Raw genomic sequence first — 21820 nt, 5'->3', positions numbered from 1 at the left:
CTTTCTGTTCAATTCCATTCACATTCCATTCCATTGCATTCAACATTCCACATTCCATTCCTTGTTTCATTCCACGTTGCAATCCACTTTCCATTCCATTCCATTCCAAGTTCCATTCCGCATTCCATTCCATTCCATTGCATTACACGTTCTATTCCATTCCATTCCATGTTCCATTCCATTCCATATTCTATTACACATTACTTTCCATTCCATTCTACATTCCATTCCACTTTCTGTTGAATTCTGTTGCACATGCCATTCCATTGCATTCAACATTCCACATTCCATTCCTTGTTTCATTCCACGTTCCATTCCACTTTATATTCCATTCCATTCCGCTTTCCATTCCACGCTCCATTCCAGGTTCCAATACATTCAATTCCACATTCCATTCCAAGTGATTCCACATTCTGTTCCACATTCCGTTCCATTCCATTCTAAATTCCATTCCATTCCATTCTAAATTCCATTCCACTTTCCATTCCATGCCGTTGCAGTTTCCATTCCACATTCCATTCTTTCCAATCCACATTCCATTCCGTTCAATTCCATCCCACATTCTATTACTTTCCATTCGATATTCCATTGCATTCCATTCCACATTTCATTGCACATTCCATTCCATTCCACATTCTATTCCGCATTCCATTCCATTCCATTCAATTTTCCATTCCATATTCCATTGCATTCCATTCCATTTTCCATTCCATTCCATTCCACATTACATTCCACATTCCATTTCATTGCATTCAACATTTCTTTCCAAATTCCATTCCATTCCATTCCACATTCTATTCCTCCTTCCATTCTATTCCACATTCCATTCCACGTACCATTCAGTTCCATTCCACATTGCATTCCATTCCATGCCACATTTTCTTCCATTTCATTCCACATTCCATTACACTTTGCATTCCATTCCATTCCATATTCCATTCCAGATTCCGTTCCACATTCCATTCCACTCCCTTCCACATTGTTTACCACATTGCATTCCATTCTATACTACATTCCATTCCATTCCATTCTACATTCCATTCAATTCCATTCCATTCCACATTCCATTCCTTTGCATTCCACATTGCTTTCCATTCCATTGCATTCCACATTGAATTCCCAATTCCATTCCACATTCCATTCGATTTCTTTCCACATTCCATTCAATTCCATTCCACATTCCTTTCCAGATTGCATTCCATTCCATTCCATCTTCTGTTACACATTCCATTCCATTCCATAAAACATTTCATTCCATTGCATTCCACATTCCACATTCCATTCCACTTTCCACTCCAGGATTGATTCTACATTCCATTTGTCGTACCATTCCACGTTCCATTAAATACCATTACACGTTCTATACCACGTTCCCTTCCATTCCATTCCACTTTCCATTTCACTTTCGATTCCATTCCATTCCACTCTCCATTCCATGTTACTTTTCGTTCCATTCCGTTTCATTCCACATAACATTCCATTCCATTCCACACTGCATTCCATTCCATTCCATTCCACTTTCCATTCAGTTCCATTCCACATTGCATTGCATTCCATTCCACATTTCATTCCATTCCATTTCAAATTCCATTCCATTCCATTCCATTTCAAATTCCATTCCATTCCATTCCATTCCACATTCCATTGCATTCCAAACGACATTCAATTCCATTCCAATCCATTCCACATTCCATACCATTCCATTCCAAGTTCCATTCCACGTTCCATTCCTCTTTCCATTCCATTGAATACGACATTCCATTCCACATTGCATTCTATTCCATTTTACATTCCATTCCACCTTCCATTCCGTTCCATTCCACATACCATTCCATTCCATTCCACATTCCATTCCATTCCATTCTAATTTCCTTTTCATTCCATTCCATTCCAATCCACATTCCATTCCACATTGCATTCCATTCCATTCCACGTTCCATTCCACATTCCACTCCATTCCATTCCATTACAACTTCCATTCCATTCCATTCCACTTTCCATTCCATTGCATTCCACATTGCATTCCATTCCATTGCATTCCACTTTCCATTGCAAATTAAATTCCACTTTCCATTCTATTTCATTCGACATTCCATTCCATTCCATTCCACATTCCATTCCATTCCATTCCACATTCCATCCCATTCCATTCCACGTTCCTTTCCATTCCTTTCCATTCCATTCCATATTCCGTACTATTCCATTGCATTCCACATTCCATTCCTTTCCATTACACATTCCATTCCTTTATAATCCACGTTCCTTTCCATTGCATTCCACATTCCATTCCATTCCATTCCTTTACTTTCCACATTCCTTTCCATTGCATTCCACATTCCATTCCATTCCATTCCGCATTCCATTCCACATCCCATTCTACGTTCCATTCCACCTTCCATTCCACGTTCCATTCCTTTCCATTCCACATTCCATTCCACATTCCATTCCACCTACAATTGCACTTTCCAATCCACGTTCCATTCCACGTTCCATTGCATTCAGTTCCGAGTTCCATTTCAATCCAATCCACGTTCGGTTTCACATTACATTTCACATTCCATTCCACATTCCATTTCGCAATCATTTCCATTCAATTCCATTCCACTCCACATTCCAATCCATTCAAATCTACATTACATTCAATTACATACAACTTTCCATTCCATTCCACATTCCATTCCTTTCCATTCCAAATTCCATTCCATTCCATTCCACGATCCTTTCCATTGCGTTCCACATTCCATTCCACATTATATTCCATTCCATTCTATTCCAGAATCCATTCCATTCCATTAGACATTCCATTTCGTTTCATTCCACATTGCATTCCACGTTATATTCCTCATTCCATTCCGTTCCAATCCATGTTTCATTCCACACTCCATTCCACATTCCATTCCATGATCCATTCTGCTCCTTTCCACATTCCTTTCCACATTGTATTCCACATTCCATTCCATTCCATTAGACTTTCCATTCCACTTTCCATAACAATCCATTTCACATTACATTCCACATTCAATTCCATTCCATACCACATTCCATTCCAATCCATTGCACAGTCCACATTAAATTCCACTTTCCATTCCAGGTTCGATTCTACATTCCATTTGGTGCACCATTCCACGTTCCATTCCATTCCATTATACATTCTATTCCACATTCCATTCCATTCCATTCCACGTTCCATTCCATGTTCCATTCCATTCCATTCCACATTCCATTCCATTCCATTCCACTTTCCATTCCCTTCCATTCCATATTGCATTCCATTCCATTCCATTCCATTCCACTTTCCATTCCATTCCAATCCCCATTGCATTCCATTCCATTCCGCATTTCATTCCATTCTATTTCAAATTCCATTCCATTCCACATTCCATTCCATTCCATTCCATGTTCCATTCCACTTTCCATTCCAATTTCCATTCCATTCCATTCCACATTGCATTCCATTCCATTCTACATACCATTCCACATTCCTTTCAATTACATTGCACATTCCATTCCACAATGCTTTCCCTTCCATTCTACATTTCCACATCCCATTCAATTCCATTCGACTTTCCATTCGATTCCAATCCATGTTCCATTCCATTCCATTTCTCATTCCTTTCCATTCTATTCCCTTCCATACCAAATTCCATTTCATTCCATTCCACATTCAATTCCATTAAATTGCATTCCATTCCACATTCCTTTCCAGTCCATTCCACATTCCATACCATTCAATTGCACATTCCATTCCAATTCGATCTACATTCCATTCCACTCCATTCCACATTCCATTCCATTGCATTGCACATTCCATTCCACTCCATTCCACATTCCATTCCATTCCATTCCACATTCAATTCCATTCCATTCCACATTCCATTCCATTCCATTCCATTGCATTCCATTCCATTCCAATCCACATTGCTTTCCTATCCATTCCATTCCACCTTCCATTGAACATTCCATTCCATTCCGTTCCTCATTCCATTCCATTCCATTCCATTCCTTGTTCCATTCCACATACCATTCCACATTCCTTACCATTCCATTCCACCTTCCATTCCACATTCCATTCCATTGAACATTCCATTCAGCATTCCTTGAAATTGCAATCCAAATTCCATTACACCGTCCATTCCATACCATTCAACATTCCATTCCCCATTCCATTACATTCCATTCGACATTCCATTCCATTGCATTCCATTCCACATTTCATTCCAACACACGTTCCATTCCACGTTCCATTGAATGTTCCATTCTACGTCCCATTCCACGTTCCATTCCACGTTGCATTCCATTCCAAACAACATTCCATTCCATTCCATTCCATTCCACATTACCTTCCATTCAATTCCATTCCATTCCAAATTCTATTCCGTTCAATTCCACATTCCATTCCGTTCCATTCCATTCCATTCCGCATTCCATACCATTCCATTCCACTTTCATATCCCATTGCACATTCCACATTCCATTCCATTCCATTCCACATTCCATTCCCTTCCATTCCACATTTCATTCCATTCCATTGCACATTCCGTTCCATTCCTTTCCACATTCCTTTCCATTCCATTCCTTTCCAAATTCCATTCCATTCTATTCCAAAATCCACATTGCTTTCCACATTCCATTCCACGGTCCATTCCACTTTCCTTTCCACATTTTATTCCACCTTCCATTCCAATCCTTTACACGTTCTATTCCACATTACATTCCACCTTCCCTTCCAATTTCCATTCAACTTTCCATTGCATTGCATTCCAATCCTTTCCAAATACAATTGCATTCCATTCCATTCCATATTCCATTCGATTCCACTTTCCATTCCATTCCATTCCACAATGTATTCCTTTCCATTCCATTCCACATTTCATTTCATTACACTCCATTCCACATTTCATTCCGTTCTGTTTTACGTTCCATTCCATTCCATTCCACATTGCTTTCCATTCCATTCCTTTCCACATTGTTTTCTACATTCATTTCCATTCTATTCCACTTTCCATTCCTAATTCCTTTCTATTCCTTTCCACATTAAATTCACATTCCATTCCACGTTCCATTCGACTTTCAATTCCATTGCTTTCCACTCCACGTTCCATTGCATTCCATTCCGTGTTCGATTTCAATCCTTTCCACATTCTGTTTCACATTACATTTCACATTCCATTCAAGAATTCATTTCGCAATTCTTTCCATTCCATTGCAATCCACTCCACATTCCATTCCATTCAAATCCATATTGCATACAATTACATTCCACGTTGCATTCCATTACACATTCCATTCCTTTCCATTCCAGATTCCATTCCATTCCATTCCACATTCCATTCCATTCCATTCCACATTCCATTCCACATTAAATTCCATTCCATTCCTTTCCACATTGCATTCCATTCCATTCCAAATTCCATTCCATTCCATTCCAAATTCCATACCACGTTGAATTCCTCATACCATTCCGTTCCATTCCACGTTCCTTTCCACACTCCATTCCACATTCCATTCCACAATCCATTCCGTTCCTTTCCACATTCTTTTCCACATTCTATTCCACATTCCATTCCATTCCATTCCACATTCCATTCCACTTTCCATTCCATTCCATTTCACACTAATTTTCAAATTCCATTCCATTCCATTCCACGTTGCATTCCCCATACCTTTCCATTCCATTTCACATTCCATTACATTCCATTCCACATTCCACTCCAAATTCCACTCCACATTCCATTCCACATTCCATTCCTTTCCATTCCACATTCCATTCCAAATTCCATTCCACATTCCATTCCACATTCCATTTCAAATTCCATTCCAGATTACATTTCACATTCCATTCCGATCCATTCCACAATCCATTCCACATTCCATTCAATTCGATTCCACATTCCATTCCATTCCGTTCCATTCCATTCCATATTGCATTGCACATTTCTTTCCATTCCATTCCACATTCCATTAATCATTCCATTGCATTCCATTCCACACTCCTTTCCACGATCCATTCCTTTCCACATTCAATTCCACATTCCATTCCCTTCCATTCCACTTTCTATTTCACTTTCCATTCCATTCCATTCCACATTGCATTCCATTCCATTCCTCATTCCATGCAATTCCGTTCCATATTGCATTCCATTCCATTCCATTTCATTAAACCTTCCATTCCACGTTCCATTCCATGTTCCATTCCATGTACCTCTCCACTTTCCATTCCACTTTCCATTAAATTCCAACCCATATTCCATACCATTCCATGCAATTCCATTCCACAATCAATTCCTTTCCATTCCACATTGCATTCCAAATTCCATTCCGTTCGTTTCCACATTCCATTCGACCCTCCATTCCACATTCCATTCCACATTCCATTGCTTTCTATTCCACTTTCCATTCCACATTAAATTCCACTTGCCATTCCATATTCCATACGGTTCCATTATACATTCCATTCCACATTGCATTCCACTGTGCATTCCATATTCCATTCCACATTCCAACCACATTCCATTCCATTCCATTCGTCTTTCCACTTTCAATTCTGTTCCACATTCCATTCCACATTCCATTCCTTTCATTTCCACATTCCACTCCATATTCCATTCCACTTTCCATTCAACCTTCCATTCCACTTTCCATCTCATTCCATTCCACTTTCCGTTCCACATTCCATTCCAAATTACCTTTCACATTCCATTCCACATTCCATTTCACTTTCCATTCCATTCCAGTCCATTCCATTCCACATTCCATTCCTTTCCAATCCACATTCCATTCCATTCAATTCTATTTTCCATTCCGTTTCACTTTCCATTACATTCCATTCCACATTCCATTCCATTCCATTCCACAATACATTCCTTTCCTTTCCACATTCCTTTCAATTACATTCCACATTCAACTATATTCCATTCCACATTCCATTCCATTCCATTCCACATTGCATTCCACAGTCCATTCCTTTCAATTTCTCAATCCATTCCCTTTAATTGCACTCCATATTCCATTCCATTCAAATTCACATTCCATTCATTTCCATTCCATCCTATTCCACATTCCATTCCACTCCATTCCATTCTATCACACATTCCATTGCATTCCATTGCACTCTCCATTCAATTACATTCCACATTGTATTCCACATTCCATTCCACATTCTCTTTCACGTTCCATTCCATTCCATTCCACATTCCATTCCACGTTGCATTTCATTCCATTCCACTGTCCATTCCACATTCCATTTCACATTCCATTCCATTCAATTCCACATTCCATTCCAAGCATTCCACTTTCCATTGCACATTCCATTCCATTGCATTCCACATTCCATACCACATTCCATTACATTCCGTTCAAAATTCCATTCCACATTCTATTCTATTCCATCAAACTTTCATTCCATATCATTCCACATTGCATTCCGCATTCCACTCCATTCAATTCCACATTCCGTTCCATTGAATTCCACTTTCAATGTCATTACATTTCACGTTCTATTTCGTTGCATTCTACTTTCCATTCCATTCCATTCCAAGTACCATTCCATTCCATTTCACGTTCCATTGCATTCCATTCCATGTTCCATTCCATTCCATTTCACGTTCCATTTCACTTTCCGTTCAATTCCATTCTACATTCCATTCCTTTCCATTCCATTCCATTCCACATTGAATTCCATTTCATTCCACATTGCATTCCATTCCATTCCACACTGCATTCCATTCCATTCAATTCCACATTCCATTCAACTTTCCTTTCCATTCAATTCCATATTCCATTGCATTCCACGTTCCATTCTGTTTCCATTCCACATTCCATTCCTTTCCATTCCACATTCCGTTGCATTCCATTGCACATTCCGTTGCATTCCATTGCACATTCCATTCCACGTTCCGTTCCACATTCCACTCCACTTTACATTCCAGGTGCCATTCCACGTTCCATTCCACTCCATTCCACATTCCAATCTTCATTCCATTCCACATTCCATTTCATTCCGTTGCACATTCCTGTCCACATTCCAATCCACATTGAATTCCATTCCATTCCACATTCCATTCCATTACATTCCACATTCCATTCCATTCTATTCCATTCTATTCCTCATTCCGTTACACATTCCATTACATTGCATTCCATGTCCCATTCCATTCCATTCCACGTTCCATTCCACATACCTTTCCATTCCTTTCCACATTACATACAATAATGCATTCCTTTCCATTCCATATACCGTTCCATTTCTTTCCCTTCAATTCCACATTCAATTCCATTCCATTCCTCATTCCATTCCACTCAATTCCCGTCCATTCCTAATTCCCTTCCATTGCATTCCACATTCAATTCTATTCCATTCCATTCCACTCCACATTCCATTCCATTCCATTCCACATTCCATTACTTTCCTTTCCACATTCCATTCTATTCCACTCCACATTCAATTCCATTCCATTCCATTCCATTCCATTCCATTCCGCATTGGATTCCATTGATTCCATTCCACAATCTATTCAACATTCCATTCCATTACATTCCACATTCCATTACACATTCCATTCCATCCCATTCAACTTTCCATTCCACAATCCATTACATTCCATTCCACTATCCATTCCACATTCCAATCCATTCCATTCCACTTTCCATTCCATTCCACGTTCCATTCCAGGTTCCATTCCACGTTCCATTCCACGTTCCTTTCCAGGTTCCATTCCATTCCATTCCAGATTCCATTCCCTATTCTATTCCACATTCCATTTCGTTCCATTCCACGTTCCATTCCACATTCCATTCCCCATTCTATTCCAGATTGCATTACTTTCTATTCCATTGCATTCCACATTCCTTTCCACTCCACTTTACATTCCACATTACATTCCAGATTCCATTCCACATTCCATTACATTCCATTCCACATACCATACTACATTCTATTCCACATTCCATTCCCTTCCATTCCATATTACATTACATTCCACTTTCCATTCCACATTCCATTCCACATTCCATTCCATTCCATTCCACATTCCACTTCATTCCATTCCATTCCATTCCAGATTCCATTAAACATTCCATTCCACATTACATTCCACATTACATTCCACATTACATTACATTCCATTTCACATTCCATTCCACATTGCCTTGTATTCCATTCCACATTCCATTCCAATACATTCCGTGTTCCATTTCATGTTCCATTCCACATTCCATTCCACATTCAATTACATTCCATTCCACATTCCATTCCACATTCCATTCCACATCCCCTTCTCATTCCATTTCATTTCATTCCACATTACATTCCACATTCCATTGCATTCCATTTCACTTTCTGTTCCACATTCCATTCCATTCCATTCCACATTCCATTCCACATTCCATTCCGCAGTCCATTCCACATTCCATTCCACGTTCCATTGTCATTCCATTGCATTTCATTCCACAATTTATTCCACAATCCCCTGCATTCCAATTCACATGCCATTCCACATTCCTTTCCATTCCATTCCATTCCATTCCACATTGCATTCCACATTCCATTCCGCAGTCCATTCTATTCCATTCCACTTTCCATTCCATTCAAATCCACATTCCATTCCATATTTCATTCCATTCCATTCCTCATTCCATTCCACATTCCATTCCAAATTCCATTCCATTCCACATTCCATTCCTTTCCATTCCACCTTCCATTCCAATCTTTCCATTCCACGTTCCATTTCAATGTCCATTAAATTCCATTCCACATTCCATTCCATTAAAATCCGCATTGCATTCCACATTTCTCTCTATTCCATTGCACATTCCATTCCACATTCAATTCCTCATTCCATTCCACATTTCATTCCATTCCATTCCAGATTCCATTCCATTCCATTCCATTCATTTCCACGTTCCATTCCACATTCCATTCCATTCCATTCCACTTTCCATTCCACACTCTATTCCACATTACTTTCCATATTCCATTCCGTTACATTCCAGATTTGATTCCACATTCTATCCCATGTTAAATTCCACATTCGATTACACTTTCTATCCCATGTTCAATTCCACATTCGATAACACGTGCCATTCCATTCCTTTCCACATTCCGTTCCATTCCATTCCACATTCCATTCCACTTTCGATTCCACATTGCTTTCCCCGTTCAATTCCATTCAATTCCACATCCCATTCCATTCCATTCAATTCCACGTTCCATTCCATTACATTGCATTCCACATTCCATTCCAATCCATTCCATATTCTGTTCCAATCCGTTCCATTCCACATTTCATTCCATTTCATTCCACATACCATTCAAAATTCCATAACACATTAATGTCCTTTCCATTTCACATTCCATTCCACATTCCATTCCATTCCATTCCATTCCACATTTCATTCCACATTCCATTCCATTCCATTCCACATACCATTTCACATTCCATTATATTCCTTTCCACTATCCTTTCCATTCAACTCCACCTTCCATTCCACGTTCCTTTCCATTCCATTCCACATTCCATTGCACATTCCATTCCACATTCTATTCCGTTCCATTCCACATTTCATTCCACGTTCCATTCCATTGCTTTCCACATTGCATTCCACGTTTCAATCCACATTCCTTTCCACATTACGTTCCACATTCCATTCCGTTCCACTCCACATTCAATTCCGTTCCATTCCACATTCCATGCTACATTTCATTCCATATTCCATTGCACATTCCATTCCATGTTCCATTCCATTCCACTTTAAATTACACATTCCAATTCATTCCTTTCCACATTCCATTCCAAATTCCAATCCACATTCCATTCCATTCCATTCCAATCCACATTCCATTCCATTCCATTCCAATCCACATTCCATTCCATTCCATTCCAATTTCAATTGCCTTCCACATTCGATTCCATTGCATTCCACATTCCCTTCCACATTCCATTACACATTCCATTAAATTCCATTATATTCTACATTCCTTTCCATTCCATTCCACATTCCATTCTGTTCCATTCCATTCCACATTCCATTCCATTCGCTTCCACATTCCATTCCGCTTTCCATTCCACGTTACATTCCACATTCCATTCCGTTCCATTCCACATTCAATTCCATTCCATTCCACATTCCATGCTACATTTCATTCCATATTCCATTCCACATTGCATTCCACCTTCCATTACACATTCCATTCCATGTTCCATTCCATTCCACTTTAAATTCCAAATTCCAATTCATTCCTTTCCACATTCCATTCCAAATTCCATTTCACATTCCATTCCATTCCAATCCACATTCCATTCCATTCCATTCCAATTTCAATTGCCTTCCACATTCGATTCCATTGCATTCCACATTCCCTTCCACATTCCATTACACATTCCATTAAATTCCATTCTATTCCACATTCCTTTCCATTCCATTCCACATTCCATTCCGTTCCATTCCATTCCATATTCCATTCCATTCGCTTCCACTTTCCATTCCACATTCCTTTCCCTGTTCAATTCCATTCAAGTTTCCGTTCCATTCCATTCCATTGCATTCAACTTTCCATTCCATTCCGTTCAATTCCACGTTCAATTCCATTCCATTGCATTCCAACTTCCTTTCCATTCCATTCCGCATTCCATTCCACTCCATTCCATTCCATTCCACATTCCATTCCACATTCCATTCCATTCCACTTTCCATTCCACATTCCGTTCCCTTTTCAATTCCATTCAATTCTACGTTCCTTTCCATTCCATTCCGCATTCCATTCCACTACATTTCATTCCACATTCCATTCCATTCCATTCCACATTCCATTCCATTCCACTTTCCATTCCATTCCATTCCATTGCATTCCACATTCCTTTCCATTCCTTGCCACATTCCATTCTATTCCATTCCACTTTAACTTCCATTACAAATTCAATTCCATTTCACTTTCCATTCCTCATTCCATTACACAAACCATTACCCATTCCATTCCATTCCATTCCACGTTCAATTGTACATTCCATTCCATACCATTCCATATTCCTTTCCATTCCACGTCCCATTCCACATTCCATTCCACATTCGATTCCACATTCCATTCCTTTCAATTCCACTTGCTATTCCACAATCAATTCCATTCGATTACACATTCCATTCCATTTCATTCTGCTTTCCATTCCACTTTCCATTCCGTTCCATTCCATTCCACAATCCATTCCATTCCACTCGACATTCTCTTCAATTCCATTTCACATTCCATTCCACATTCCATTCTATTCCATTCCACTTTCCATTCCACGTTCCATTCCACATTCCATTCCATTCCATTCCACGTTCCATTCTATGTTCCACTCCACGTTCCTCTCCACTTTCCATTCCCCGTGCCATTCCACGTTCCATTCCACGTGCCATTCCACGTTCCTTTCCACGTTCTATTCCATTGCATTCCACATTGCATTCCACTCCATTCCACATTCCTTTCCTTTCCATTCCACATTCCATTCCATTTCATTCCACTTTCCATTCCACATTCCATTCCATTCCATTCCACATTCCGGTCCACATTCCATTCGACATTCCATTCCATTTCACGTCCCATTCCACATTCCATTCCACGTTCCATTCCACATTCCATTCCATTCCATTCCACATTTTTTTCCACATTCCATTCTTTTCTATTCCACTTTCCATTCCATTTCATTCCGCTTTCCATTCCACATTCCTTTTCATTCCATTCCATTCCAAAAGCCATTCAATTCCACTCCACATTCCATTCCATTCGATACCACATTCCATTCCAGATTCCATTACTTTCCATACCACATTCCATTCCATTCCTTTCCATATTCAATTCCATTCCACATTCCACATTCCATTTCACGTTCCATTCAATGTTCCATTTCATTTCATTCCACTTTGCGTTCCACTTTCCATTCCATTCGATTCCTCATTCCATTCCACGTTACATTCCATTCCATTCCACTGTACATTCCACGTTCCCTTCCATTCCATTTCCCATTCCATTCCACATTCCATTCTATTCCTTTCCAAGTTACATTCCAGGTTCCATTCAATTCCATTCCAAGTTCCATTCCACAATCCATTCCTTTACCTTCCATTACACATTCCATTCCATTCCATTCCACATTTCATTCCACTCCACATTCTATTACACTTTGCTTTCCAATCCATTTTACATTCCATTCCACATTCCATTCAATTACATTCCACATTCTATTACAGAATGCTTTCCATTCAATTCTACATTCCATTCCACATTAAGTTCAATTCCATTTCACATTCAATTCCATTCCATAACACATTCTATTCCACTTTGCTTTCCATTCCATTCTACATTCTATTCAACATTTCGTTGAATTCCATTCCACAATCCATTCCATTCCATTCCACATTCCACATTCCATTCCATGTTCCATTTCACTTTCCATTTCACGTTCCATTCGACGTTCCATTCCACGTTCCATTCCTCGTTCCATTCCACTTTCCATTCCATTCCGTTTCACTTTCCATTCCACGTTCCATTCCACTTTCCAATCCACATTGTATTCCATTCAATTCTACGATACTTTCCACATTCCATTCCATTCCATTCCACCTTCCATTCCATTCTACTCTATTTTCCATTTAATTCCATTCCACATTCCATTCCATTCCATTCCACGTTACATTCTATTCCATTCCACATTCCAATCCATTCTATTCCACATTCCATTCCACTGCAAATTCCATTCCATTCCACGTCCCATTCCACTCCATTCCATTCCTCTCCATGTTCTGTTCCATTCCACTTTCCATTCCATTCAATCCCATTCCACATTCCATTCCATTCCATTCCACATTCAATTCCATTCCATTCCATTCTGCATTCCATTCCGTTCCATTCCACGTTCCATTCCACTAAATTCCATTCCACTTTCCATTCTTTCCATTCCACATTCCATTCCACATTCCATTCCATTCCATTCCATTGCTTTGCACATTCCATTCCGCATTCCTTTCCACTTTCTATTCCACTTTCCATTCGACGTTCCGTTCCAAATTACATTCAAATTCCATTCCACTTTCCAATCCAAGTTTCATTCCACATTCCATTCCATTCCATGCCATTCTATTCCACATTCCATTCCACATTCCATTACATTTCATTCCGCATTCCATGCAGTGTTCCATTCCACAGTCCATTCCTAATTCCACTCCGTTTCTTTCCAGATTCCATTCCATGCCATACAACATTCCATCCCATTCCATTCCACATTCCATTCCATTCCACATTCCATTACATTCCATTCCATTCCACATTCCATTCCATTCCATTAAACGTTCCATTCCACTTTCCATTCCATTGCATTCAACATTCCATTCCATCTCATTTCACATTCCATTCCACCTCATTTCACATTCCATTCCACATTCCATTCCAGTCCATTCCACATAGCTTTCCACATTCCATTCCACTATCCATTCAACATTCCATTCAATGTCATTCCACATTCCATTCCACATTCCATTCCATTTCACTTTCCATTCCACATTCCATTCCACATTCCATTCCAAATTCGTTTCCAAATTGCATTCCATTCCATTCCACATTACATTCAATTCCATTCCACATTCCATTCCATTCCATTCAACATTAACTTCAATCCCAATCCAAATTCCATTACATTACATTCCAGAGTCCATTCCATTCCATTCCATTCCAAATTGCATTCCATTCGAATCCAAATTGCATTCCATTCCATTCCACATTCCATTAAATTCAACATTCCATTCCATTCCAATCCACATTGCATTCCATTCCGTTCCACTTTCTCTTCGATTCCACATTCCCTTCCATTCTATTCCACATTCTTTGCATTACATTCCACATTCCTTACAATATTCATTTCACTTTCCATTCCATTCCATTCCTTTCCATGTTCCAGTGCATTGCATTCCACATTCCATTACATAACGTTCCATTCCTTTCCACATTTCTTTTCATCTTCCATTCCGTTCCATTCCATATTCCATTCCATTCCATTCCACATTCCATTCCAATATATTCCACATTTCATTCCAATCAATTCCACATTCCAATCCATTCCACATTCAATTCCCTTCCACATTCCTTTCCATTCCATTCCATTCCATTCCACATCCCATTCCATTCCACTACACATTCCATTGCAATCTATTCCACATTCCATTGCTTTCCACAGTCCACTCCATTCAATTCCATTCCAATCCAGATTCCATTCCATTCCATTCCATTCCACATTCCTTTCCATTCCATTCCACATTCCTTTCCATTCCATTCCACGTTTAATTCCACATTCCATTCCTTTCCATTGCACGTTCCATTACACATTACATTCCACATTCCATTCTATTCCATTCTATTCCATTCCACATTCCATTCCCAATTCCATTCCATTCCATTCCCCATTTCATTCCATTCCATTCAACATTACATTCCATTGCATTAAATATCGCATTTCACTGTCCATTCCACTCCATTTCACGTTTCATTCCATTCAACGTTACATTCCACGTTCCATTCTCGTTCCATTCCACGTTCCATTCCACCATCTATTCCATTCCATTCCACGTTCTATTCCTCATTCCATTCAACGTTCCATTCCGTTCCACTGCACATTCCATTCCACCTTCCAATCCATTCCATTCCATATTCCATTCCATTGCTTTCCACCTTCCATTCCACTTTCCATTCCAGTGCATTCCTCGTACAATTTCATACCACTTTCCATTCCATTGCACTCCACTTTCCATTCCTTTGCATTCCATGTCCCATTCCATTGCAATGCACGTTCCACTATATTAGACGTTCCATTCCATTCCACGATCCATTCCATTCTATTCCACTTTCCATTCCACGTTCCATTCCATGTTCCATTCTACGTTCTATTCCATACCATTCACCATGCCATTGCTCATTCCATTCCACATTCCATTCCATTCTATTCCACATTCCTTTGCATTCCATTCCACATTACTTTCAATTTCCATTTCACATTCGATTCCTTTCCATTACTTTCCAGATTCCATTGCATTCCATTCCACATTCCATTCCAAAACGTTCCATTCCATTACACATTTCTTTTCATATTGCATTCCATTCCATTCACTTTCCACTCCATTCCATTCCACATTCCATTCCAATGTATTCCACATTCCATTCCAATCAGCTCCACATTCCAATCCATTCCACATTCAATTCCATTCCACATTCATTTCCATTCCATTCCATTCCATTCCACCTCCCATTCCATTCCACTCCATATTCCATTGCAATCCATTCCACATTCCATTGCATTCCAAAGTCCGCTCCATTCCATGCAATCACATTCCAGATTCCTTTCGATTCCATTCCATTCCATTCCAGATTCCATTCCATTCCATTCAATTCCGCATTTCATTCGATTCCATTCCACATTCCTTTCCATTCCATTCCACGTTCAATTCCACATTCCATTGCATTCCGTAGCACGTTCCGTTACACATTACATTTCACATTCCATTCTATTCCATTCTGCTTTAAATTCCACATTCCATTCCCCATTCCATTCCTTTCAATCTTCCATTCCATTGCATTAAATATCGCATTCCACGTTCCATTCCAGTATATTTCGTGTTCCATTCCATTCAACGTTCCATTCCACGTTCCATTGCGTGATCCATTCCATTCCATTCCACTTTCTATTTCTCATTCCATTCCACGTTCCATTCCATTCCATTGCACATTCCATCCCACATTCCAATCCATTCCATTCCATATTCCATTCGCTTCCATTCAACATTTCATTCCCCCTTCCATTCCACGATCCATTCCCTTCCATTACACATTCCATTCCATTCCGTTCCACATTCCATTCCGAATTTCATTCCATTTAATTCCACATTCCATTCGACTTTTTATTCCATTGCATTCCACATTCCAATCCATTCCATTCCTTTCCTTTCCACGTCGCATTCCATAATCCATTCCACATTCCATTCCATTCCATTCCATCCCACATTCAATTCCATTACATTCCACATTTCATTCCATTCTATTCCAAATTCCGTTCGATTCCATTCCATATTCCATTCCATATTCCATTCCATATTCCATTCCATTTCATTTCACATTCCATTCCATTAGATTGCATTCCACGTTCCTTTCCTTTCCAAGTTGCATTCCATTCCATTCCACATTCCATTCTCTTCTATTCCACATTCCATTCCATTCCATTCCATGCCACATTCCATTCCATTCTATGCCATATTCCATTCCATTCCATGCCATATTCCATTCCATTCCATGCCACATTCCATTCCATTCCAAATTCCATTCCACATTCCATTCTATTCGTTTCCACTTTCAATTCCATTCCATTCCACATTCCATTCCACATTCCATTCCTTTATATTCCAAGTTCCATTCCATTCTATTAAACATTGCATCCCATTCCATTCCACTTTCCATTCCATTCCATTCCACATTGCATTCCGTTTGAATCCACTTCAAATTCCAGTCCTTTCAATTCCATTCCACATTCCATTCCATTCCACATTGCATTCCATTCCATTGCTTTCCACATTCCATTCCATTCTAATCCACATTCCATTTCTTCCCATTTCAGTTACCATTCGATTCCAGTCCATTCCACATTCCATTTCATTCCATTCCACGCTGCTTTCCACGTTCCACTCCACGTTCCTTTCCACGTTCAATTCCCTGTTCCTTTCCACGTTCCATTCAACGTTCCATTCCACTTTCGATTCCCCATTCCATTCCACATTCCATTCCTCTCCATTCCACATTCCATTCCCTTCCATTCCACATTCCATTCCCTTCCATTCCACATTCCTTGCCATTCCATTGCACATTCAATTCCTCATTCCATGCCATTCCATTACATTCCATATTCCATTCCATTCCATTCCTCTTTCTCTTCAACGTTCCATTCCACATTGAATTCCACGTTCCATTCCATTCCATTCCATTTCACGTTCCATTCCACATTCCATTCCATTCCATTCCACATTCCATTCCATATTCCATTCCATTCAATTCCACATTCCATTCCACATTCGATTCCATTCCTTTCCACTTTCTATTCCATTCCACTCCTCTTTCCATTCCACCTGTCCATTCCGTTCCATTCCACATTCCGTTCCCTTCCATTAAACATTGCATCCCATTCCATTCCACATTCCATTCCATTCCTTTCCATTCCATGCTGCGTTCCATTCGAATCCATTTCACATTCCTTTCCTTTCGATTCCATTCCACATTCCATTCCACTCCACATTGCATTCCCTTCCATTCCATTCCATTCCACTTTCCATTCCCTTCTGTTGCGCATTCCATTCCATTCAATTTCATTCCACAATCCATTCCATTATGTTCCTCGTTCCATTCCTCCATCCATTATACATTCCCTTCTATTCCTTTACACATTCCATTCCGTTCCATTCCACGTTCCATTCCACATACCTTTGCATTCCCTTCCACTTTCCATTACGTATTCCATTACGTTCCATTCCACGTATTATTCCATACCATTCAGTTCCATTCCACATTCCGTTCCAATCCATACCATTCCAAATTCCATTCCATTCTATTGCACATTCCATTCAATTCCATTGCACATTCCATTCCATTCCATTCCACATTCCATTCCATTCCATTCCACATTGCATTCCATTCCATTCCATACCACATTTCCTTTAACTTTCCATTCCATTCCATTCCACATTCCATTCCATTCTATTCCACGGTCCATTCCATATACCATTCCACATTCCATTCCATTCCATTCCACGTTCCATTCCAGATTCCATTCCATTCCATTCCACATTCCATTCCGCTTTCCATTCCATTCCGTCCCACATTCCCTTACCCATTCCATTCCATCCCATTCAACATTCTTTTCCAATTCCCGTTCCATTCCATTCAACATTCCTTTCCACATTCCATTACACTCCATTCAACTTTCCAATCCATTGCATTTCACATTCCATTCAACATTCCATTATATTCCATTCCAAATTCCATTCCAAATTCCATTCCATTCCAAATTCCATTCCACATTCCATTGCACTTTCCATTCCATTCCCCATTCCATTCCATTCCGTTCCACATTCCATTCCGTTCCACATTCCATTCCATTCCATTCCACATTCCATTTCATTCCATTCCACATTCCATCCCACATTCCATTCCTTTCCATCCACATTCCATTCCATTCCATTCCACATTCCTTTCCACTTTCCACTCCATTCCATTCCACATTCCATTCCGTTCCATTCCATTCCATATTCCATTCCATTGCATTCCACTTTCAATTCCATTACATTCCATAATCCATTCCATTCCATTCCACGTTCCGTGCCACTCCAATCCAAGTTCCCTTCCATTCCATTTCACGTTGCATTCCATTCCATTCTATGTTCCATTCCTTTCCATTCCACGTTCCGTTTCACATTCCATTCCATTCCATACCACGTTCCATTCCTTTCCATTCCACGTTCCATTCCACATTTCATCGCATTCCATTCCACTTTACATTAAATTCCATTTCACATTCCATTCTACCTTCCATTCCATTCCATTCCACATTCCATTCCTTATTCCATCCCATTCCATTTCACTTTCTGTTCCATTCCATTTTACATTCCATTCCACATTCCATTCCTTTGCATTCCATATTGCGACGCATTCCATCCCAATCCATTCCACTTTCCATTCCCTTCCATTCCACTTCCCATTCCACATTCAATTCCATGTACCATTCCACGTTGCATTCCAATTTCCATTCCACATTCCAGTCTACATTCCAATCCATGTTCCATTCCAAATTACATTCCATTCCATTTCAAATTCCATTCCATTCCATTCCATGCCATTTCACATTCCTGTCCACGCCATTCCACATCATTGCATTCCATTACACATTCCATTCCATTCCACGTTCCATTCTACTTTCCTTTCCATGTTCCATTCTACGTTCCATTCCACGTTCCATTCCCCGTTCCATTCCATTCCATTCTATTCCGATTCCATTCCATTCCATTCCACATTGGATTCCGCACTCCATTTCATTCCTCCCCACATCCCATTCCACATTCCATTCCATTCCATTCCATTCCTTTCCACATTCCATTTCAATCCACGTTCCATCCCATATTCCATTCCAGATTCCATTCCACATTCCATTCCATTCCATTCCACATTGCATTCCACATTCCATTCCCCATTTCATTCCATTCCTTTCCAAATTCCATTCCATTCCACATTCCATTCCATTCCACATTCCATTGCACATTCCATTCTTTTCCGTTCCACATTCCATTCCACATTCCGTTCCACATTCCATTCCATTCCTTTGCATGTTCCATTCCACATTCCGTTCCAGATTACTTTCCAAGTTCCATTCCATGTTCCATTCCACTTTCCATTCCATTCCATTTCACTTTCCTTTCCACATTCCATTCCATTCCATTCCACATTTCATTCCACAATCTATTCCACGTTCCATTCCACTTTCCATACCATTCCCTTACACATTCTATTCCACATTCCGTTGCATTCCATTCCACATCCCATTCCATTTCATTCCATTCCAGTTTCCATTCCATTCCATTCCACATTCCAATCCACATTCCATTCCACATTCTAATACATTCTATTCCACATTCCATTCCACATTCCATTTCACAATCTATTCCACATTCCATTCAATTCCATTCCATATTCCACACCATTCCATTCCATTGCAAATTCAATTCTATTCCATTCCACATTCCATTCCATTCCATTTCAAATTGTATTCCCTTCCATTCAATTCCATTCCACATTCTGCTGCATTCCTTTCTATGTTACTTTCCATTACATTATACGTTTGATTCCATTCCATTCCACGTTTCATTCCACATTCCATTCCACATTCCATTCCATTGCATTCCTTTCCACATTACATTTAATTCCATTCCACATTCCATTCCATTCCATTCTATACCATTGCATTCCATTGCATTCCACTTTCCATTCCATTCCTTTCCACATTCCATTCCATTCCATTCCATATCTTTCCTTTCCATTCTATTCCACATCATTCCTTTCCATTCTATTCCACATTCCATTGCATTCCATATTCCATTCCAGATTCCATTCCATTCCATTTCACATTCCATTCCACTCCATTCCATTGCATTCCACTTTCCATTCCATTCCACTTTCCACTCTGCATTCCAATCAATTCCATTCCATATTCCATTCCATTCCTTTCATTTCCATTGCATTGCACTCCATTCCACCTTCAATTCCGTTCCCTTCCACGTTCCATTCCTCCTTCCTTTAAACATTCCATTCCACTTTCCATTCCACGTTTCATTCCACTTTCCATCCCACGTTCCATTCCATGTTCTATTCCAGTCCATTCCATATTCCATTGCATTCCATTCAATATTCAATTGCATTCCATTCCTCATTGAATTTCATTGCATTCCACATTCCATTCCATTCCATTCCATTCCATTCCATTCCATTCCACATTTCACTCGATCGCATTCCATTCCACATTGCATTGCATTTCATTCCACATTCCGTTCCAAATTCCATTGCATTCCATCCCAAATTCCATTCCAAATTCCATTCCATTCCATTCCACATTGCATTCCACATTACATTCCACTTCACATTCCATTGCATTGCGTTCCATATTCCTTTCCATTGCATTCCAAATTGCAATGCACTGCATTCCACATTCCATTCCACATTCCATTCCACATTATATTCCATTACATTCCACATTCATATTCAATATTTCAT

The sequence above is a fragment of the Pongo abelii genome, chromosome 13, assembly GCF_028885655.2.
Source record: "Pongo abelii isolate AG06213 chromosome 13, NHGRI_mPonAbe1-v2.0_pri, whole genome shotgun sequence".
Classification (NCBI taxonomy): domain Eukaryota; kingdom Metazoa; phylum Chordata; class Mammalia; order Primates; family Hominidae; genus Pongo; species Pongo abelii.
This window is presented reverse-complemented; position numbering follows the sequence as displayed.